This window comes from Lemur catta, chromosome 1 (assembly GCF_020740605.2).
Source record: "Lemur catta isolate mLemCat1 chromosome 1, mLemCat1.pri, whole genome shotgun sequence".
NCBI lineage: Eukaryota > Metazoa > Chordata > Mammalia > Primates > Lemuridae > Lemur > Lemur catta.
In genome coordinates, this window is record NC_059128.1 from 47,521,107 (window position 1) to 47,544,420 (window position 23,314).

The 23,314-nt window shown below is 35.9% G+C and overlaps 1 pseudogene; it reads left to right on the plus strand.

The window, feature by feature from the left end:
• The first annotated feature begins 20,184 nt into the window (after nt 1–20,184).
• LOC123624912 lies at nt 20,185–22,989 on the plus strand (annotated as a pseudogene).
• Nucleotides 22,990–23,314: the final 325 nt, after the last annotated feature.

The window sequence follows — 23,314 nt, forward strand, 5'->3', positions numbered from 1 at the left end:
GAAACTTTAAGTTAACTCAGCGATTTGAAGCTTAAAATTTAATCAATTTTCAGCAAATATGCAGTTAAAAGTTTCTTGCCTATCCCCTGTCCTTTCCAGCAGGGGCATTATTTTCCATTATGGTTCTGTGAGCCAAGACATTGTTTCTTACAAGCTCATTGGCCTGGCTGCATGATGGCTCTATGTCAGTGTATTGGTATCGACATGCAGACTGTGAGGAAAGAGCAAATAACAGAACTATTGCCTGTCCTGAGAGGGCAGATGATTTTCACCTTTACCTGATCATCACCAGGAATGGTACCAGATCTTTTAATATTTCAGGAGATCAAAAAATATGTTTACTGTAAATCTTATTATTTTCATTGGCTCACTATGTTTTCTAAAATAAGGAAATATGCAAAACATGTAAAACCTCTACAAAGATTGCTGCTGGTGCTCAAGATGCCAGTTTCCAATATCTGATACTTTATTGCATTTTCAGATATTTGCACATATTTTCAAAGTTAATAAAATGCTACAGTATGTTTTAATTTAACACTGAAAGGATTAGCTTCTTTGTGATAATATGAATATTATAATTCTTATAAGCTGTGGTACATGTTTCTTGAGTTTCAGTTATTGGTCTCACTAGCCATTATCTGTTATATTTATTTATAAATTAAGATTAAATGGTTCACAGAGGACATTATATTAAGTGAAATAAGCCAGGCACAAAACGACCAATACCTAAGGATCTCACTTATATGTATAATCTGAAAAAGTCAAACTCATAGGAACAAAGAGCAGAATGGTGGTTACCAGGGGTTGGGGGGTAGAGGATTGGGAAGATGTAGGTCAAAAGATACAAAATTTCAGTTAGGAGGAATAAGTTCAAGAGATCTAGTGTATAATGTGGTGATTATAGTTAATGTATTGTATTCTTTAAAACAGCTAGGAGAGTAAATTTTAAGTGTTCTTGCCACAAAGAATGATAAGTATCTGAAATAATGCATATGTTAATTAGTTTGATTGAGCCATTGCACAATGTATACATATTTCAAAATATGTTGTACATAAGTATTTAATATATACAAGTTTTATTTGTTAATTAAAGCAAACACAAAAGGAAAAAAAAAAGATTAAATGGTTCAGAAGAGCTACTCTCACCTCCTCCTATCTATAGCTACTGGTTCCTGGTAGAATCTGTAGGTTGTTTTTTGATGAGCAAATTTTTTTTTTAAATGTCATTCAGATTTTCATTTAATGATGATAAATTTAAAACCATGGACATATCTCTGTTCCCTCTAAAAATCATTATAGAAACAGCAATGGAATAATAACAAAATTAATCTACTAATAAAAAATAAACAGAATAGTGGACAAGAACAAGAGAGGTCAATATATTTTTTTGGACGATGGAAAGCAGAGGATGGATGTAATGATTGACACAGTGGATCAAAGAATAAGGGCTCATGCCTGCAGAGGAGAAGTCAGTTAAAAGCCATCTGACCGGCTTTGCAGAAACTAAGGCTCAGAAATCATTGCAAAAGGAGCCAAAATAGGTGGGCGTGGGAGTAGGGGCTGAACACTGAGATGATGCTTTAAGACATTATAAAGAACAGTAAGTCCTCTAGTTTCTCTCTGCAACTCGGTGCAGGCCAAACTCACCAATCTATTTCTGTAGTAGAAGTTGAACCTGAGACTCAGCAGGATGATATATTGAGGTACTTTACTACAATAGTGGTGGTAAATGAAAGGCAGTATCCTGAATGTTGGTATCCTTCCTGCAGCCCTGTCCCTGGCTCAGTTCATAGTAATTTAGTAGTTAAGTACGTAGCTCTTCAGGTAAGAGATTACAGGATTCATTTCTGAAAAAACTGAAGGGCCTTTGGGGGACAAAAAGAACTGCAGATAGTGAAACTTTGTGATGTCCCAATGAAATCCTAGCAAGCCACCATGAGGCTCTCTCACACACACATATCCACGTGAATAATCTTTTTGGAGTCTCACTGCGAATATGAAAAAGTCAAGTATCACCAGCTATTAAAGGAAAGTATCCAATATAGAAGACAAATTAAAGGAAATTAGAAAAGGCAAACAATTCAAGAAGTAGATGAAAACCTCAAAAGACTATCATGAATGTTCTTAGGGAGATAAAATAATAAATGCTATGAGAAAAAGAACATTTAGAGAGTACAAAACAGCCTTTAAAAGTTAAATGTATAAAAGTCAGAAAACAAACAGACCACAGGAAGGTGAAAGAGGAAGTTGAAATTTTTCACAAAGTAGTACAAAAAGAAGAGATTGAACGTTGAAATGAACCGAAAGACAACTAAAGCCCTAACCTAGGAGGCCAACTGTCCAACGATAAGGTTTTCATAAATGAAAAACAAAGAAAATGGATGAGGATATAATGTAAAAGTAAAAACAGGGAAGTGTCTCTCAGAATCCAGATTTAAAGGGCTATCATTCAGAAAAACCAATTTAAAAAACAATTGAGAACACAACTGTGAAATTTTAGATACCAAGGACAATTAGGGGTATGTGTGTGTGAGAAGGAGAGAGAGAGAAAAAAAAAATTACAAAGGCAAAGAAATTAGAATACTACTAGAAGAAACCCTAGAAATTTAAGGTCATTATAATGACACCTTCAAAATTCTGAGAAAAAATTACAATTAACCTTGGGATACATTAACCTATATAGAATTCTAGCTCAGCAAAATTATCAATCAAACATGGCTATACTAGAAAAAGATATTTTTCTAATGAGTAAGGCTTCAGAAAGTTCCTCCCCTTGCAATCTGCCTTGGGCAGTTCTTAGAGTAGGAGCCTAATTTTGAGAAAAAGACTCATGGACTCTAAGAAACGTGGGACCAAACACATAAAAGAAATGGGAGTTACCAGAATAAAGATAAAGGGACATTCCCATTTTGTCAGATTTCAACACGAGTAGTGAGCAGCACAGCCAAAATGGACTGGTAGGATGGAGAGTTCTAAGGTAGTTGTCAAGGGGAAAGGTATTGATAGATTATCTGATGCACTTGATAAATTGGAAATAGTATTCAAAGTAGTTGTATCAGTTAGGAGGCTCTACATAATAGATAACTCACCACGCACTGGCTTTAAGTAATAAAGGGTTCTATGTCTCCTTCAATAGGATGTCTGGGACTAGACAGTCCAGGTCTCAACTATTATCGAGGACTCAGGCCTCTTCCAGCATTATGCCCTGAGGTATTAGTTTGCTAGGGCTGCAGTAATAAAGTACCACAAGTTGGGCACCTTAAAGCTGTAGTCCTGAACTCTGGGGCTGTAGAGAGTGGTACCGTGGCCTGTTAGGCACTGGGCAGTACAGCAGAAGGGGAGCGGAGGGCGACTGAGTGAGGCTTCATCTGTATTTACAGCTGCTCCCCATGGCTGTCATCACCACATAAGCCCCGTCTCCTGTCAGATCAGCTCTACCTTAGATTCTCAAAAGAGTGCAAACCATACTTGAAACTGGGCATGCAAGGGATCTAGGTTGTGTTTTCCTTATGAGAATCTAAAGCCGATGATCTGAGGTGGAGCTGAGGTGGTGATGCTAGCTCTGGGGAACGGCTACAAATAAAGATTATCATTCACAGAGAGATTTGACTGCACAGAGACCATAATAAATCAATTGCTTGCAGACTCATATCAAAACCCTATAAGTGGCAAGTGATAGTGTAATAATAATAGAAATAAAGTGCACAATAAATGTAATGTGCTTAAATCATCCCCAAACCATCCTCCCCTGCAACCGCCTGGTCTGTGGAAAAATTGTCTTCCATGAAATCGGCACCTGCTGCCAAAAAGTTTGGGTACTGCTGCCTTAAAGAACAGAAATTTATTGTCTCAGTTCTGGAGGGTAGAAGTCTGAGATGAAGATTGGTTCTTTCTGAGAGCTGTGAATGAGAATCTGTTCCATGTCTCTCTCCTAGTGTCTGGCAGTTTGCTGGCAATCTCTGTCATTCCTTGGCTTCTGCTGTATCTCTCAGATCTCTGCCTTCATCTTCACGTGGCATTCTCTCTGTGCATGGGTGTCTGCATCCAAACTTCCTTTTATTATAAGTATCAGTCATATTGAATTATGGGCACACCCTTAACTAATTTCATCTGTAATGACTCTGTTGCCAAATAAAATCACATTCTAAGGTATTGGCAGTTAGGACCCAACATATGAATTCTGGGGGTACAAGTCAACCCATAACTCCTGACATCCAAGAGTATAAATTTTGATCTTGGTGTTGTCTCATGGTTACAACACATTCAGACATCAGATTCATTGCTTTAGGCAAAAAGACAAAAAATCAAAAGCTTTGCTTTAGACAGGAAGATGAAAAAGCAAAAGGTGAAAGGGATATAGAAATCAAGTCTTATATCTTACAAAAAATTCGTGGAAGTTCTACCCAGCAACTTCCACTTATGTGTCATTGCCAAAGACTAAACCATATTGCAATATATTTTGAGAAGATGAGAATTTGTTTTCTAGACTTTATGTTACAGAAAGCATAGGATAAGAGGACTTTAAAGAGTTTTGGGGTACTCTACCTTCAGTGTCATCCATAGGATTTTAAATTTGTATTGCCAATTTGGGAAACAATAGTATTAGATACACAGAAAATTAAGTAAGGAACAGTGTGGCATTATTGTCTTTACAAAAAATGATTGCAAAAGAAAAGAAATGTAATCATAGTATACTACTTAAAGGCTAGTTTCACAGCCATGGTTACCTAAAATCAAATGTTGATTTAACTTAACTTTTTAATGTAACTTTAGGAGATGGTACAAGGAAAAGTGGGACTTACAAATGACTTCATGTAAAAGTTCTAAATCTTCATCTTCCACAGAATAAATAGATAAATGTTATAATTAATAACTTAACAAATAGAAAAATAAGAAAATCATGAGAAATATGAAGTTAAATACTTGGGGAAAAAGCAGTTTAAAGAGTTAAAAGCAGTTTCGCTGTGGGGAAGGACTGTGGAGGTGAGGGAGCGGAGAGGCACCTGTCTATTTCTGTAAGCCTTGTGATTTTATGTTATGTGCACACGTATTACTTTGATAAAAATAAAACTTAATTTAAAAATCTTCCTAGTTAAAATATTATGTGTGCTGGATATTTGGCTATAATAACTTTAACCTTCCATTGATTTGCACAGATGCCTTGTCCAGAGCCCCCTGCTTTTATCCCTTCCTCTAGCCTTTCTATTAGGTATGGGAAGCAGAAACTTCATCCATTTAAAGTTCTGATGAGGACACTGTGTCTTGGAGAATCAGAAATATTATGCAGACCTTAAAATTGAAAATAACAAGTTTCACTATTACTCTGAGATCGGCAAACCTGGGCTATCAATAGAAATGCTGGTTAACACATTGCCACACTACAAAAAAATTTGTTTTTTCCTTGGGGCCATGGTGTTTTATTACGAACTTCGAAAACAAAATGATCCTTTCTAATTTAATGAAAAACTTGGTTTTTTAATTGTTTTCTGTGCATGAGTTATATGCAATTAAATTGCCAATATTAATTGTAACAATAAGAACATCAACAAGTAAGATTTTCACAAACCAATTGCAGGCTTTTGCCCAGGGACCACCCATCCCATACTATGTATGCTACAGCATGGCAGCGTGAGTTGCCTGCGCACCATGTGACTCCCAAGACAAAGAGACGTGTGAGTTACATATGCTTGGTGAGGCCCCGGGCTCAAAACTAGTGTGCGTTAAATACAACTCACATGGCAGTTAATGTGTTAAAGAAGTCAGCTCAATGTTTAAACCAGTGAAACTTGGCATGTGAATTTCCATAGTATATAATGGGAAAGGAAGGAAGGAACAAACATTTGATGCTTCATAATCACATTGTGACATCCCTTGTGGAACCTTAAAATACTTCAATCTGTACCCTTAGCCAGCAGAAATGACATAATGATTCTAGAGGGAATGAGATAAACACAGCATTGCCTTATTATATGCCTTAAGCTACAAATCTTTCAAAGGAGCCCCTTTGCATGGGATTCTGTTATTTCAACATACAAGATAAATAGCCAAAAGAAAATATGCTGCTGTAAGTTAATATCTAGATAACACAGTCCCAAACATAATTTATTCATTGTATTTCATTTAATAAAAAGGAATTTTAAAATTTTCCTATGGTTTGTAAATTCATTCTAGAATACCACACACACAGAGCTTTTATTTGTGTGCTCTATTCCAATATATCTATTAAGTAAATTATAAAATTTAGTTTTATTTTATCATGATATAGTTCACACTCTGAGACTGATTAAATGGAAAAAAGCTCTATGTATTTTTGCCATGGTTTTGTTGCGTTATTCTTTCTAGCGCTACTCATGAATAGTCATATGTATGCATGTATTTATTTAAATATTGGAAGTGCTCATATTCAAAGATTTTTTTCCTGCAGTTCCAGTGTAACCAAAATCTGACACCAAAAATAGCTACCCAAGGGTCCTTGAAACTATTATAACTGAGACATGAAGGTTGGTTTGCCTGTGGAGTACAAAATATGTACTATCTGAATCATAATAAAGTTTTTTTATGGAATGTTTTATCTTCTATTTAAACAAGATTGACTAAAACATACTAAAACAAAGGAATTCTATTTTCTTTATATTTACATTGAAGCTTATGGAAAATTTACCATGCAGTTAGTCAATACAGTTACATTTTAAAGGTTGACTTTCATTTATTTATTTATTTTTCTGATACAGAGTCTCACTCCTGAGTAGAGTGCTGTGGCATCAGCCTAGCTCACAGCAACCTCAAACTCCTGGGCTCAAGTGAGCCTCCGGAGTAGCTGGGACTATAGGCGCACACCACACCACACAGCTAATTTTTCTATTTTTAGTAGAAATGGGGTCTCGCTCTTTCTCAGGCTGGTCTTGAACTCCTGAGCTCAAGTGATTAAAGACTGACTTTCTTTGCAGTTGTATCTCAGATTGTTTGACCAACTGTATTTAAAGAAAAACAGATTCATTCATTCAGCCAGTCATTCATTCATTGAACAGGTATTTATTTTACAGCCACTATATCCTAAACACAAATTTTATACTGATACATTTTTTGAAGAGATGCGTGACATACACTATTTCATTCAGTCCTTAAACACAATTTTTACTAAATGCCTGATGATTGCTAAGCATCCTGCAAGCCACTGAAGATACCTCCACAAACTTACAATATTGGGAAGACAAAGGACTTATAGTAATTTACTGTAAGTGGAAGTACAGGGCCCTAGGAGAGAGCATAGAAGTGGTAGCTGAGTTCAGGGAATTAGCGAATGCTTTCCTGATAAAGTGATGTGTAATCTGAGAACTGAAGGCTTGGTAGGAAGTAGCCAAGCACAGGAACACTAAAGTTTTCTAAGCAATGAATACCATTAAGTGTAAAGGTATTAGGTAAGAAAATGTAGTGTGGAGTGTAGTTCAGTGCTCTGAAGAAACAGAACAAGTTTGGGAAAAGAGAAGCATCTAAGTTCATGGGGCACAGGGTTAGTGATGAGGCTAATGTGGTGGATAGTTGCTGGAAAAATTTTAAGGAATTTGGTATTTGCTCTGAGGGACATGAGGAACCCATTTCCTTTGAAGTGTTTTCAGTTGAATATAAACATAAGGAAAATGACCTATGTTTGTTACAGGCCTAGCACTTATCATATGGCAAAACAATATTTCTATTAAAGCTCAGATTACAATGATTATTTGCCCCACCTGCTGGCCACCAGAGGCTGAGCCATAACTCAACTTGTATATTACCTCTGCTCAAGAGCTCTTCAACTCCCGGGTCTTTCCACTGACTCTCTTGCTTCTCCAACTGAGAAGCTCTGGATGCCTGGCTGGTTAGTTCTCATGTAGAGCAGACATTTCTGAGAGAAGCTTAAGGAAGATGCTTTCTCCATTTTAACACTCTTAGACACAAGAGTGACTCCTTCTGTCTCCTCAATTCGCCTGTGTAGAATAAACAGCAGGACCAAATTTAAAACTTCAACTTTTTATTGTTGAAAATTTAAAAGAAATACAAAAGTACAAAAAGAGTGAAATAAGATCCCACACACATTCCCAGCTTTAATAATTATCAACTAACCAGTGATCTGTTTCATCTAAACCTCCCAACCACTTCTTGCCATACTGCATTATTTTATTTTTAGTTTCTTTAACAACATTATTAAGCTATAATTTACATACCATAAAGTTCATTTGGCATAAGTGTATGAATCAATAATTTTTAGTAAATGTATACAGTTGTGAAACCATACCACATTTCAGGTTAAGAATATTTCCACTACCCCCAAAAGATCCTGTGTGTCCATTTGCAGCAATTCTATTAATATCCCCAGTTCTAGGCAACCACTGATCTGCTTTCTGTCTATATATTTGTTATTTCTGTATATTTCATATAAAGGCAAGAGCACAACATGCGCTTTTTTGCATTTGGCTTTTTTCATTTAGCATGTTTCTGAGATTAATTCACGTTGTAGCATGTATCAGTACTATATATTTTTATTGCTAAATAGTGTTCTGTTGCATGGATATATCACATTTTCTTTATCCATTATCAGTTGTGGACATTGGCTATTATGAATAATGCCCCTATGCACATTCACATACATGTCTTTATATGGGAATGTGTTTTCATTTCTCATGCATACATTCCTAGAAGTGAAACTGCTGAGTTGTGAGTTCTATTTATGTTTAACTTTGTAAGAACCTGCCAAGTTGTTTTTAAAGCGGCTCTACCATTTTACATCCTTTTATCATGAATAGGTGTGAGATTTTTGTCAAATGCTGTTTCTGAATTGATTGAATTCATAATCCCTAATTATTTTTGCTGCTTATGTATGTAATGATTTTATCAGAATGTAATATTTTAATGTTATCTTACTAATTATTTTATATGCCTGTTTTGATTTACCTGTATGTTAAAATTTTTATGGAAAGGAATACTGTCTTATGCTTTTATATCTTCCCCAATTCTAATCACAGTTTTATTTATGAAATGAATATCAACTAACATTTTACTTAGAAATAACACTGTAGAATCAGTATGTTAGAGTTGAAAAAAAATTTAAAGATTAACGATTTCAAGGCCACAATTATCTTAAGATGAAACTGAAAATCCAACTTTTACATGTTTTTCTTAAATTTAGTTTTAGAACTCAGATCTTATTGATTAATATCCATTAGTTATTATACTCCCAAATCTCTTAATTTGGAGGTGTTTGGATTGAAGTCAGATAACTGGACATAATTCAGAATACTTAGTTTAGTCTCTAAATAATACTTAGCAAGTAGTATAACACTGGTGAATTTGGAAGTATAATTAAGGGTTTTTTATTTTTTTATGAGTTTCAGCATTGTTTCAATTTGATACAAAGAATCTGAAATATTTTGGGGTTTTTATTAAGTGCATTTTTAAGGGAGAAAAAAATAAGATGAAACACTACATTTATTGACTTAGCTGCTTTTTGCTTTGAAAAGCTGCTCCAGTGTGATTCATACAACTACTCATTGATTTCAATTCTTCAGGAATTGGGAAGTCTGATCTGCATATAAAAGCTGGCCAAACCAATACGGAGACTTTAATATATTTAATAGCTCAGTCAAGACCTTCAAATTACCAACTCAACCTTTTTTATCCCAAAGTGCTTTGGAGTGAACATGTAGATTCAGTTTGGATAAATAACACATATATAAAACAGTATATTCATTTCATTAATTTTTGTATATTAGGAAATCTTTCAAGAAATATTTGATTCGTTTATTATTTATGTATTTGTGTATGCAGTAGTGGATTTCACAAATTGATCTTTAATTCTCACTGGTTTTATCAGTACCTTTCAACTTCGTAAAATTTGTCACCTGAAGTATATCTAGAAGTAACGCAATAGTAAGTAATTTGTCATCCCTGGAATTGTTGTTTCTGTTGTATGAAGGGACATATTTGAGGTAGTAGTTATATTTAAATATAATTAATACAGACTTTTAAAAATTCAGGGAATGAGAATGATAAAGTGGCTCATTCACTGCAAAGGGCTACACAAGCTTACAAAGAGCAGGGATGTTGAGATAAGAAATTTATAACAGAATAATAACTGATGTGTACCTAACCTGATTTTTTTGTATGCACAAAATAAAGGGAACTAACTCCAATTTAAAGGGGAAAAATCATACACCTTTAAATCAGCCTGTGGTTTCTATTTTCCAAGGCAAATGTTATTCTCTAGAATTATTTTGACAATCATTGAAATTCTTCATCCCATATGACAACTGAAATGATCAGGGCTTTCCAAAAGGATTATAAATATACCCAAGTTTAGAATTCCCACCATTGATGCCAGATTGGTCATTCTTTCATGGTGTATTTTGATACTTTTAGATTGGCATGAGTGGCTTGAAGTATTTAACACAATAGTTTTCATAAAATGCAATTATGAAGTAGCAGATTGGCTGCTGAATGAATCAATAACCCTATTGTATGTGAACACTTACATTTGAAGTCTTTTATCCCAACAGACATGACACATATTCAAAGGAGACATTTTTACATAAATGTAGTTATAATCGTACTGTGCCTCTTAAAGCAGTTGACTCTCTCTATATAAATCTTTCTCAGAAAAATCCATTAGTCTTTCTATATTAGGTAGATAGTAATACAATCCCAGAAGACATAAATACTAACAGTGTTTTTTGATGATTTTGGCTGATCATCTTGAAAAGAGTGAAATTTAAAAATGAAAGTGGTTTTATTTCCTAAAGGAAATGAAAATATCATTTCTATTCCATATTGAATTTTATCTATGCTAAATATGAATCACTTAGTAGACGCCATATAAGGTGGTAGCTTGTAGTGATAAAAGGAAATGTCTATAATCCCCAGGAATAATTTTTTGAAAAAAATTTCTCACACCATATTCAAATATGGTACTTCTTTTTATTTTAAAGCATTTATAAAACTAACACTCATGCTTACCAGAAAGACAAGATGATTATAGAAGTAAGAAAATGCAATATGCATTTAAGTGTGTAATTGTCATTATGTAGAAGAGAAAAAAATGGACTTATGGGTTAGATAAATGTGAAAATTTGAAAGCAACACTTAAATGTTTCCAAAAAGAATATGCCTTTAATGTATCTCTTCAAGATCTTGTCTTTGATGTCTAGCATAGCATAACTTTAGTGTTTAGTACATATTTACTAAATCATTATCATAAAAATAAGGCAAGAAAACTGTGACATTAATTGATCAGAGACCATGCCCTACTGTATTTGGTTAGAATAACTTTGTTTTTTAAAGAATTTAAAATGAGATGCCCTAAGCAATACACATACTTTCTAACCTGCTGAAGACCCATTATTCCTTGTAGTCTGGTAGACTTTCATTTCAATACCTACTGGTTCTCAAAAATATTTGAGTCTGTACTATTCAAGAAGCATATTGCACCTTGCAAGTATGGTGCTCCCTAACTAAGGAATATCTAAGTCACAAAATAAGTACTTTAAATATCTCTGTAGCAATCACATACATGATAGCAAATTAGAATTTTTGGCAAGTGAATATGATTAATTTATCTATCATTCCTTGTCTCTGAATAAATTATAGAAAAAATTTAAAAAACAGTTATGATGATAACATTTGATCATGTAAGTTCAATTGTTGTATTTACACAGAAAAGCTCTGAGCTAAACACAACTTGATTTTATCAAAATGGTTAATTTTCTCTACTCTCTGAACGGCAAAACAAAAATGCAAGCTGGGCTCCTACCCCCCTCAAAAAAAACAAAGCACTTTCCCTACAAACCCTTTAAGTAAACACAACTAGGATTCAAATTTATATATATTTACATGCCTGCTTACTTACATACATACACCAGCAGTATACAATATTATTATGGATTGAACTGGGTCCCCCTCAAATTCATATGTTGAAGTCCTAACCTTCCATACCTTATAATGTAATCATATCTTGGAGAAAATGTATTTAAAGAAGCAATTAATTTATTAATAAAATGATGCCATCTGGGTGGGTCCTAATCCAATCTGATTGATGTTCATATATGAAAAGGAAATTTGGACACACTGCAAAACACCAGAGGTATGTGTGCACAGAAGAATGGCATGTAAAGACACAATGATGAAGTGGCCATGTATAAGGTAAGAAGAGAGGCCTCAGAAGAAACCAAACCTTCCTGCATCTTGACCTTGGATATCTAGCTTCCAGAACTGTGAGAAAATAATTTCTTTTAGTTTATGCCATCTGGTCTGTGGTATTTCATTATGGTAATTCTAGCAAACTAATATAAATATGATACCACCAATTCCAATATAATACCATAAAATTCACTATACTCTTTTTCTCTTTTCAATATTTGTTATACCCTTGAGGAATCAGGCTCTCATTGTCCTGAACATGTTTACGTATTTGATAAATCCGCCTGTGAAACCAAGCTCTCATCTCTGTCCCCACACCTTCCACTGCATGAAAGTTGTTCTCACCCTGGTTGGATCCCAACCCACTACTGTGTGAGAATGCTTTGTGAGAATGTTTTCCTTGTCCTGCTTGGGCTCTGGTAGCTCATGCTAGGCCATCTCTGCTGAGATACTCTACTTCCTCTGCTCAGGTCTGATACTCCACACCTTGCCACCTCTTTGCTGGGATGCCCTCTTCACATTGCTGTGGCTCAGGCCCCATATGCCAAGCCCACAAATGCCCTTCTCACCCCACTCATTCCGTAACACCCCAGCCTCCTTGTGGCTCTTCTCACCATTCCCTCACCCAGACTGTCTGGCGTGCCTCCCTTGCACTGCCTCACCTAATAGCTGTAGGATATAATTGCTCAAGAAGCCTGTTTTGGAAAATTTGATAGCCTTTAACACACAGTATTGAAGCAGAAGGTGCATATAACAACAATCATCAAATCAATGACACTATTTTTCAGTAATTTATTTACCTCTATCATTTCTCTTAAGACAAGTAGCTACTTGAGATTAGGACCCATGTCTCAGTCATGTCTGCACACATGGCAGTTGGTTTCCTGGTATGTTTCTGAATGAATGGATAGATGGTTGAATACAGGCCTGCCAGATAAAGCTTCAAGACTGGCTGATCAATTTTCCTAGGAAAAGGCAAATGTTTGTGGAATTAATTAGTGAAACTTGACCATAGAATAAATAATACAGGCTAATATTTCATATTTCTTAAAGGTACAGGATAAAGTTTCTAGTCTAAAAGCATTATGATATAGTACAAGACTGACAAAAACTCTGCAATCATCAACCACTTTTGAATTATGCCCTTGCCAGAATTCCCTTACTTATCCTGCTAAGTTTCAAGGCCACAGCTACTACCAATCCACAGAAATCTCTTCTTGAACAAGAATTTATTTGCTTCTATAGTCATGTAAAGGTTAATGAACTTAGATGAGACTTGAACTTTAGTTCATATTAGCATAATCCAATAGTTTATTTCAAGCTAAGACAGTAGTTTCATCAGTAAAAAAGAGTGATTCAAATGCACTGTCTATAAATTTATAGTTGAATAATTACGTGATTCTAGGTAGATCTCTCCCATTGATTAAAAAAATCCATTTACTTGACTCTGTTCATTAGGGAGTGAAACTTAAAAATAATCTTATCTGTAGTACATGCAAGATATATAAAATTACTTTTTTTTTACAACAAACTACTAAACACATGGCACGAAATTGAGAAATTTACAAAAAATATATTATGGATTTTTGTGCCTGATTTTAAGACAAAAAAGAAAAAGGCAATCTTTTATGGCTTAATAAAAATTATCTCTAGTCTAAAAAAGATATAAAATAAGTTAACAGTACATTAGCTAATGAAAATTAGAGAGAAAGCCAGCAGATTTTTTTGTGAAGAGTTATGTTCTTCCTACTTGTTAAATTTTATTACGCTTCTCAGGAGACACTGGGAAAATGTGTAAAACAAGATGCATAATCCATGGTCTAATGCATTCTTAAGCAATTTTATGTTTCTGACAAAGTGATGCCTACATTAAAAATTAAGTAAGACACGTCTCAAAAATACTTTTTTATTAAAGAATTATTTAATGACAATAAAAAATAAATTTAAACATTCAGGTATCATTGAAACACTTTTAAAACCATATTAGTGGTTTACAGGCACACATATTTTTGTGCCACAAAGATGATAAGAATATGCATTTTAGCAAAATGAGTATATCAATTTGACTCGGAAAATGAAAGCTCTTCATACCAGCATTGTTCAAAAAATGACTTTTGCAAAGCCATTCTATTTTAAATGAATGTTTTAAAGTAGGAATAGGAGGAACTCCATCTTAAGTGAAAACACATAACAGGGAAAACCTTATCTAAAAGAGTTTGTCTCCGGACTTTTCCCAAAGAATTTGATTTTTATCACTCTATGTCACCTCTTGACATCCAAACTAGTTTGAGCAAACTAGTTTTAAACAATTGTTTTGTTTTCTGCCTTAACATTCGCATTCTTCCTAGCCACTCATCACGCTGCTGCAAACTTCTTAAAAACAAAGATCAGGTTACATTATTCCTTACTCACTAAGCTGGCTCACCAATGCCTGAAGAATCAATTCTGAATTCTTAAACATATTTAAGGAGTTTTGCAATTTGGGTTCAACCTGCCTATCTAATTTATCCTCCTACCTTTCCCTCATTTGTCTTCTATTCAGGCACGTTGGATTAATAGTCATTACTTAAGCCTACCATGTCCCCCTACCTCCCCGGCAGGCCACTGGATGGGCCTTGAGATCACCCTGTGCTAGCATGTGGTCCAACTTGGGTCCATAGGAAACACTCTAGAGATGCAGACTACACTGTTTATTCTCTCTCAAAGTAGCTGTTTTTTGTCTCTTTCCTTTTAAGTTTGAATCAGACCCTAGTTCTATGCATCTACTAAGTTAAAAAAAAAAAAAGCATAGCAGGCTCAAAGGTGGTCTCTTTAAACTCTCTCTCTGCACAGAAGTGAAAAGAGATATAATACATCTCTCTACATGGGGTGGGGGTGGGAGTTGGCTGTCATGCATAGCAACCAGGCAGTTCTTTCTAATTATTTTCCTCACAAACCCTTCATCACTACATTTCACTGAATCTGAGAAGCCATTGATTGTAAGATTCTCTAGTAATTCACATTCCACTAAGGAAGACAGTATGTTGCCAAAAAAAAAAAAAAAATCATGTATTATTGATTTTAAGATATTTTCTGATTTCAGAGATGTCAAAATAACTGCATTTTTCCTCTTATGGACATGGGACTCACAGCTCACTTCTTTCTGAAGAAACTCACTTCCCTAACTGTCATCTAATCTTGACCTTTTCATACCCTGGATGTAGTTAGAGGCTTGCAAATCATTCAATGATCTTTTCTAGTCACCTATTTTTGCTTCAGCCACAACTTTAATTTTAACATTACATTATATGTACCTTTGTATACAACAGTTCCTCTGCTCATCTTTTAAGACTCAGATAAAATTCAGATTTTTCTAGAAAGCTCTGTTTGATTCTTATCTACCAAACTTCCTCTCACTGCTAGGTAAAATAAACATGACCCCCTCCCCACTTTTTTACTTTCACCATTTTTTGTTAACACTTGTTATAAAATATTTTACTAACTATGGTTGTGTTCATGTCTGCAGTCCTTTTCTTGTGGTTTAAGTGTCTAGATTACTGCCTGGAAAGTAGGTTCTATATTTATTGAAACAGCGAGTGTATCAAAAGTTTAAAAATAGGAGACTTTCTTGTGATCCTTACACATCTATTAATACTACCTAATCTTTAAATGTTCAGATTCAGAAAGTTGATGTTAATTCATCTAGAAGTGACTGGGCTTTATGACTGCAGATTTGACAAATTAAATTCTAAAAATTGATTTTTTTATCTCAAAAATGTATAAATTTACACTGCTAAGTATAACTGCCAAGTTAACCAAAAATTTCTCATAATATTGCCAAACTATTCCTTTAAGAATCTTTGCAAGGGAAACAATTATGACCAGAGGTTATTTGCCAAGCATGGGTATCATTATATGACCTTTCTTATTTGGACTAGGTGTTTTCAACCATGGATCTTGCTAGAGAAACGCTAATACCTCTAACTAACCAGATTTTTCTTACGCAGATTACTAGTTTCCTACTTTGTCAAATAGCGATTACCTAATTTATGTAACCAACAACTTTGCAGGTCACAGTGTGTTCGAAAACTCTCAAATTTAATAGAGAATACAAAATCTTCCTATTAAGAATCCATTTAAAGATTGTTTTATAGAATGTAATAATGCTACAAATCATGAGTATACTTCTTTATGTGTTGATTTTTATACTTTTTAGTTTTAAAGAGAAATCTTTACCTTGATATCATTGGACCCAAATTGGAAGGCTACATGAGAATGCAATAAATGGTAATTTAAAATTCTACTCTACAAGACAGAAGAAAAAAATGGTTTGCACTGTTAAGACAGGGTTGCAATATAATTGAGTTTTATGGGGTAAAATGACTAAGTACATATTTAGACTAAGTAATAGAATATATTTCTTCACTAAGAAATTTATTGGACCATAGAATAATTTCTCTTGGGAATTTCTGCAGAAAAATTGAGTATATTTGAAGTATTGATTTTCTTTCCACCTAAGCAAGTGACTCATTGAATTCTATATTAAGAAAGAAGCAATCCAAGAAAAAGCTGTGATAAATTTAAAATCTGATTGCATCTATGTAAGAGTAAAATGATTCACTAGAAAATAAGGTAGACTATGACAAAATTCTTGATCTTGTTTAGTTACACACATTCTATTTCTTATCCAACCAACCAAATAGCCATTCCTAAACCAAGGTATCTAGCTTTGAATTTAATTTCTTATGAATATATTTATTACCATTTCAAAAACTGTGCCTCAAGTAAAACCATAAAGCAATTTTACCATAAAGTTCTTCAGATGTGTGAGTTGAATAATACTGTTATTTTGTTTTGATATTTCAATACAAGGGTCAAATCATTAAATAAAGTTATGATATTCTTGCCAAGAGACAGCTATATCATGACCTCTTCTCCTTTTGCAAAAAAGAAACAATGTTTCTTTTAATTAGTTTTACAATAGATACATGTTGCTATACATTTTAGATATACGTTTTTTTGTAAAAACTAATCCAAAAATTAAATGTGATTACTGCCGAGTTTTTAGAGAAGGAAGCTGTTTTATGAATATTTTCTAAGTTACAACTAAACATATGCCGCAAGCTAGAAAACTCCTATGGTGACAGCTAGCACTAATCCAATTCTCCTTATGGAAAATGAAGTATCTTATGACTTTCTCTGCAAGAATTTACTCTACTATTCTCATATGAGAAATTTTTTTCTTAACTGACACTAAGTATATATAATTTTTTAAAATGCAAGTTTCTGTCATTTTGCTTTAAATGAAATTTCAGGGAAAACAATATCATTGAAAAATGGGAAACTATATAGGAATGAATTGTCATAACCTTAATATCTCTTCCTTTCCTTTCTCCAATGTTTTTGTTTTCAAATATCACTGTTTTTATTTCTTAGTGAAAAAGTAATTTCTTCCACAAATGTGGTTCTTATTTTCCAAAATTATATAATTATTTTTAAAGATAAAAGGGATAGACTCAAAAGATGACTCAGTAATCTTTTTTATGTATATCTTATACATAAGATATATATGTATATACACACAAGCATACATGTATAAATACTATATATACACACACAGACATATACATATATACACATATACACTTTTTTGTCATATATATTCTACCATTGAATTTGGTTATTTTTATTGTGATAAAAAGATTTTTAAAACAATTCTGTCTGTCCCTAAAATCACTATTTATAGAGAAAATGACTATGATTCATTATATTTTCTATGACCACATGGACTTTTTCATTCATTAAGCTTACACTTTCTTGAAGGTCAACGACTGATTTAATACAATATACTACTGACATTCTTGGTCAGTTAAAAAAAATGCATTCCCCAAAAGTTGCACCCTACTACAATAGATCTATTTTATATATCTACACATCCCTCTCTATCTTATGAATAAAACTATTTAGCTGTCAGATTGGTAATACAGTAAAATAATTGTGAGGCATTTCTTAGTTTTCAAGAGACCACAATCAAATTAGTTCATTTTTATATTTTTGTTCTTTTACTTTCAACAGCCTTATTGTCCATATTGATGTTATAAGAAGGGCAGAACTCAGTTACAGAGTTAAAATATGAAAGGATGTGTTGATTAAAAAGCATTGATTAAAAATCTAAGATTTCTGTTATATTAGATGTTGGTAGAGATTAAAGTAAGACATAGGCCTTAAATTCTTAAACTTGTATTTAAAACTTTTCAGTCAATGTCTACAGAATTTTAAAATAAGTTAAAGGCAGAAAAAGTTAAGTGGGACATTTGGTCACCATGAATAAAAAAGAAAGCTACTTGAATTCAATTTTTTAAAACATAAGTATACCATCAGTCAAAGGTCTTGAGTTTATTAACACATAAAATAGACCAGGTAATCTCTCAAGTTTGCTTATCACAGACCAATGTAGGTTTACGTATAGCCTTATAAAGATTACCATTACAACACTGATTTAAAGAATGCATACTTGTTTTCTAATATTTTTTTCAGTACTTGGAGAAATTTCAATATAAAATAAATTTTATTCTCTGATTTCATGCTCAGTATCTTATTGAGAAGTAATGCTATTGATAGACAATGACATCTAACTCAAACACTTTAATTTTCTATTTTATTGATTAATACATTGGGATGAGGATATCGGAAAATGTTAAGTTAAAACAAAGAAGTTTTATGTCTACTTAGAAATGACGTTTAACTCCATTAAAACAGCTAAACTATAGGTTTTGAAAATTGCTTAACTTTGAAAGGCATTTTCTAAAAACACAGAGTTATTATAGAAGGTACTCAAAATATTTAAATTAATAAATGAATAAAATGTGTATCTATGATTTTCTTACAGTAGTTTATGGCATTGTGCCGGGGGTTCCTAAGACCAAATCCCAGGTTCAGGTGATTCACTGGGAGACTTACAAGACTCACCAGACAGCTGTATGTGTGTCTATGATTTATTACAGTGAAAGGATTCAAAGCAAAATCAGCAAAGGGAAATAGTACATGGAGTGAAATCTAGAGGAAACCAGGCATAATACTTACAAGAGCTCTCACCCCATGTTGTTGCACAGGATGAGCTTAATCTCTGGACCAACCAGTTGTAACAACACATGTGAAGTGTTGTCTACAAACAAAGCTCTCCTGAGCCTGAGTCCAGGGGTTTTATCCAGGGCTGGTCACATGATTGACTACAATCACTAAAAGTCCTGACCCTTGGAAGGAAAGCAAATACTCAGGAAAAAAAAGAAAACACTTTGTTTTGGTCCAATTTAGGCACTCTTATCATTTAGCAAAGTTTTATATCACTGTAGGAAATTATTTACCAACCAAATTTCCAGACACCAGCCAAGGGCCCATTTGGCCAGCAGGCCTTTCTAAGGATAGTCTCAGGCCTACTATATTAATTATTTTCTACCTTTGTATGTAAAATTAAAAGCAGATGTCAGCATCTATATTAGAATTTTTATAGTGAATACTGTTATGATTTTCTTCTCATGAAAGAAAATTGAAAGTCAAATACTATGTTTAGAACTCAGATAGTAGGTATGTTTGATATTTTCCATTTTCCTTCCCCTCCAGATTCATCCTCCACTCTGCTCTGTGTCTCAGGGACATCTTGGACTGCACCAACCAGTTTTCCTACCTTTTGGCTTCTACTTGTGTTTGACAATTGGGAGGCACAGCAAAAGATTGAATGACAGTAAGGAGTAAGTTCATAATGTTTATTAATACTGCAACAGGTCCCCAGGAATACTGACAGGGCCCTGACTGATGCAGTTGCGGAAAGCAAGAGTGGCTCCAGGACAGCTCTCAGAAGGAAATATCAGAAGCCTTCTTTGAGAAGTATGTGGGTAGCCTCCTTTTGGAGGGCCATTAGCATGTTGGTAAACCATGTCACACATTGAGATTTTTATTACCTAACCGATCACTGCTGGTGCATAGGATGGCATGTAGATGGAGATCAAAGTGTTGATAGATCAAGTATCTATAACAGTCACTATGGTGACAAAAATGACCATACACATCGTGGCTTCCTCTGATGGCCCTACAGAACATACAGAAGGAGAAGGTGAAATTAAAGGCTATAAATAGCCAACTCAAAAAACAAATGGAAAATCAGAAAACTTTGAGAGCACATATGACTGAAGTTCATACCTATAACGTAGTTGTAAGGATTGTAGAGTTGCAGCACTAATTAAGGTCTACCCCAGGACCTTAAGGAAAGGTAAGGGAGCTAGAGGGACAGGAGTGGGGTTTTATGATACATGTTTGATTGGGGACATCCTAAGCAACATGAATGAGACTGAAAGCTATACACTCTCAAATTCCCCTGAAGCTCTCCTCTCCTGCTAGTAGAAGCAGCTGCTACCCACACCCACTATTTTGAGAACACTAAAGATGAATGGACATTGGAATTAACAGGGAATGTTTTTTAAAATGTAGCTTTGTTAGGTAGATAGTGAGGGATTCTGGGTCTCCTAGGGATGAAAGTGGGTGTCTTGCCTTGGTGCAATTGCCCCACCTGGGAAGAAGGACAAGCGTGGGCCCCAGGCCCCCATCTTGGTCCTGTCCCACCTTAACCTTGTCCTGAGCAACTGCCATACCTGGGGTAGGGCAGGAACTCTCTACAAATCAGCCAATCAGAACTTAGAGCACCAACTGTGAAAGAATGCAGAGGACTCTCTAGCCCATAGGCCAAGCAGCATAGGTATGACAGAGTCCAGAAAGCGACTGAGAACCCACATGCATAGTAAGATTCAGGTCATGCAACTCTCAAATGTCCAATCAAAGTGGTTCCATGGCGACTCTGAGCCATGGGGAGGTCCCAGTCCCAGCATTATAAAGCAAGACTGAGACCATAACCAACCCCTTTTTAAAAGTCCCTTCCTTTTGCTTTCCCTTTGCTGTAACCATAGGTTCTATTGTTATCTGTGGCATATGTACCATGCTCTGTAAACCTATACCTTGCTATTGCTCTATAATCTTATCTTTCTCTCCTCAATAAACCTCATTTTCATGCTTGCCTTACTTTGGTGTGTCTGGTCATTCTTTGGCCACGAGCATGCCAAGAACCAACATTTCAGATGGAAACCTGACAGTTTCTTATTCAGTAGGTCTGAGATGAGGACTGAAATTCTGCATTTAAAACAAAAAAACTCCCAGGTGATCCTGGGGTTGCTAGTGTGGAGCTCACACTGTAAGAACAAAGTTTTTAGTTTGCCCTTATAAGGACAAATACTTTTTTTAAAGGCTAATTCTCCCGGTTGTAAATAAGGAAAGATATTTTCCTCCCACTCTTTTTCTGAGACAATTTACTTTAGAAAACTTGTAAGTATAAGCACTTTCTCCTCTCTGAGATGTATATAAATCCTTTTGAAAACTATCTAGGCCTTTTGTCATTTTTATGACCCTGGAAAGTCTTTCTCAAAGACCTGGGAGCCATCTCTTTGAAATGTAAACATCAAAAAAGAAGAACATCAAAAAGGAAATAGCACCACCCATTTCTGTGGGAGGGTGGGTTCTAACTTAGGTGGGCATCTTGTTCTAAGTTGCAAAACTACCTCTTGTCATACAAATATGAGGTTTATTTCTCCTTTGGTGAGAGCTAATTAGTTACCCTAATTACCAAGTAAATTTAGCATAAACTAGCGTAAACTGTGTGTAAAGAATGGTGTTGTCAAAACCTCCTGAGGACTATTTATTGTTTATATCTTGTGAACATTTTTGTAATGAGTTGTACCTGTTTGGCCACATGAAAGAGTAAGATTTCTTTATGTCTTCATAATCTCTTATTGGATTGCATCACATTCTGGTTTAATGCTTATTCAAAAATAAAAAACTCCTTTTGGTCCCACTGGTGGCAGCAGTGCTCCGGCTGTCCACCCGCTCTGCCACCATGCCGGGATGAGGCGATCAGGCCATCTCCTTCGCCAAGGACTTGCTGCTGGGGACGGGAGTTGGGGCATCGCCGCTGCCGTCTCCAGGACGCGGCCCGATCGAGTGGGCCAAGCTGCTGCTGCAGGTGGCCATGCCAGCAAGCAGATGGCGGCCGACAAGCAGTGCAAGGGCACCGTGGACTGCATCGTGGGCATCCCCAAGGAGCAGCAGGGCGTGTCGTCCTTCCGGAGGGGCAACCTGGCCACGTCACCCGCTACTTCCCCACGCCAGCCCTCAACTTCACCTTCAAGGGTAAGTACAAGCAGATCTCCTGGGGGGCGTGGACAAGCACACGCAGTTCTGGAGGTATTTTGCGGGCAACCTGGCCTCGGGAGGGGCGGCCGGGCCACTTCCCTCTGCTTCGTGTACCCACTGGATTTCGCCAGGACCCGCTTGGCCGCCGACGTGGGGAAGTCGGGCACAGAGCGGGAGTTCAAGGGCCTGGGGGGCTGCCTGGTGAAGATCACCAAGTCCCACGGGAGCCGGGGCCTGTCTCACGGCTTCAGTGTCTTGGTGCAGGGCATCATCATCTGCAGGGCGGCCTACCCCGGCGTGGGGGGCACGGCTAACCGCATGCTCTGCGACGCCGAGAACACGCACATCGTGGTAAGCTGGACGGTCGCCCAGACTTCACGGCCATGGCCGGCGTGGTCTCCTGCCCCATCGACACTGTGCTGTGGCGGATGGTGATGCAGCCTGGGCGCAAAGGAGCTGACATCAGGTACAGGGGAATCTTGGATTGTTGGAGGAAGATCTTCAGAGACGAAGGCGGCAAAGCCTTCTTGAAGGGAGCCTGGTCCAAGTCCTCAGGGGGATGGGGGGGCCTTCGTGCTGGTCCTCTACAATGAGCTAAAGAAAGTCATCTAAGGGCGTTTGTCCCCCGATGGGGCATGAGAACCGGGAGAGTTGCGTAGAATTCTTACCTATTACGGACCATCAACCTGCGAGAAATTCCAGTCGCCTGTTCCGGCCAGATCATGTCTGTAGAGGCCTGGGAAAGGCTCTAGAAAGCGGGCTTGTGATCATGCTGACCACTGGCAGCCAATTCCATGTATTGATTACTGGGGGGAGTGGAACCCTGACATCGTTGTGGATCACTCAGACCTAGAGTCCAGATGCTTGTGGGACCCGTGTTGTGTTTAAGTATTTATTTAAAAAGAATCATGTCTCCATTTGTACTTAAGCACTAGCT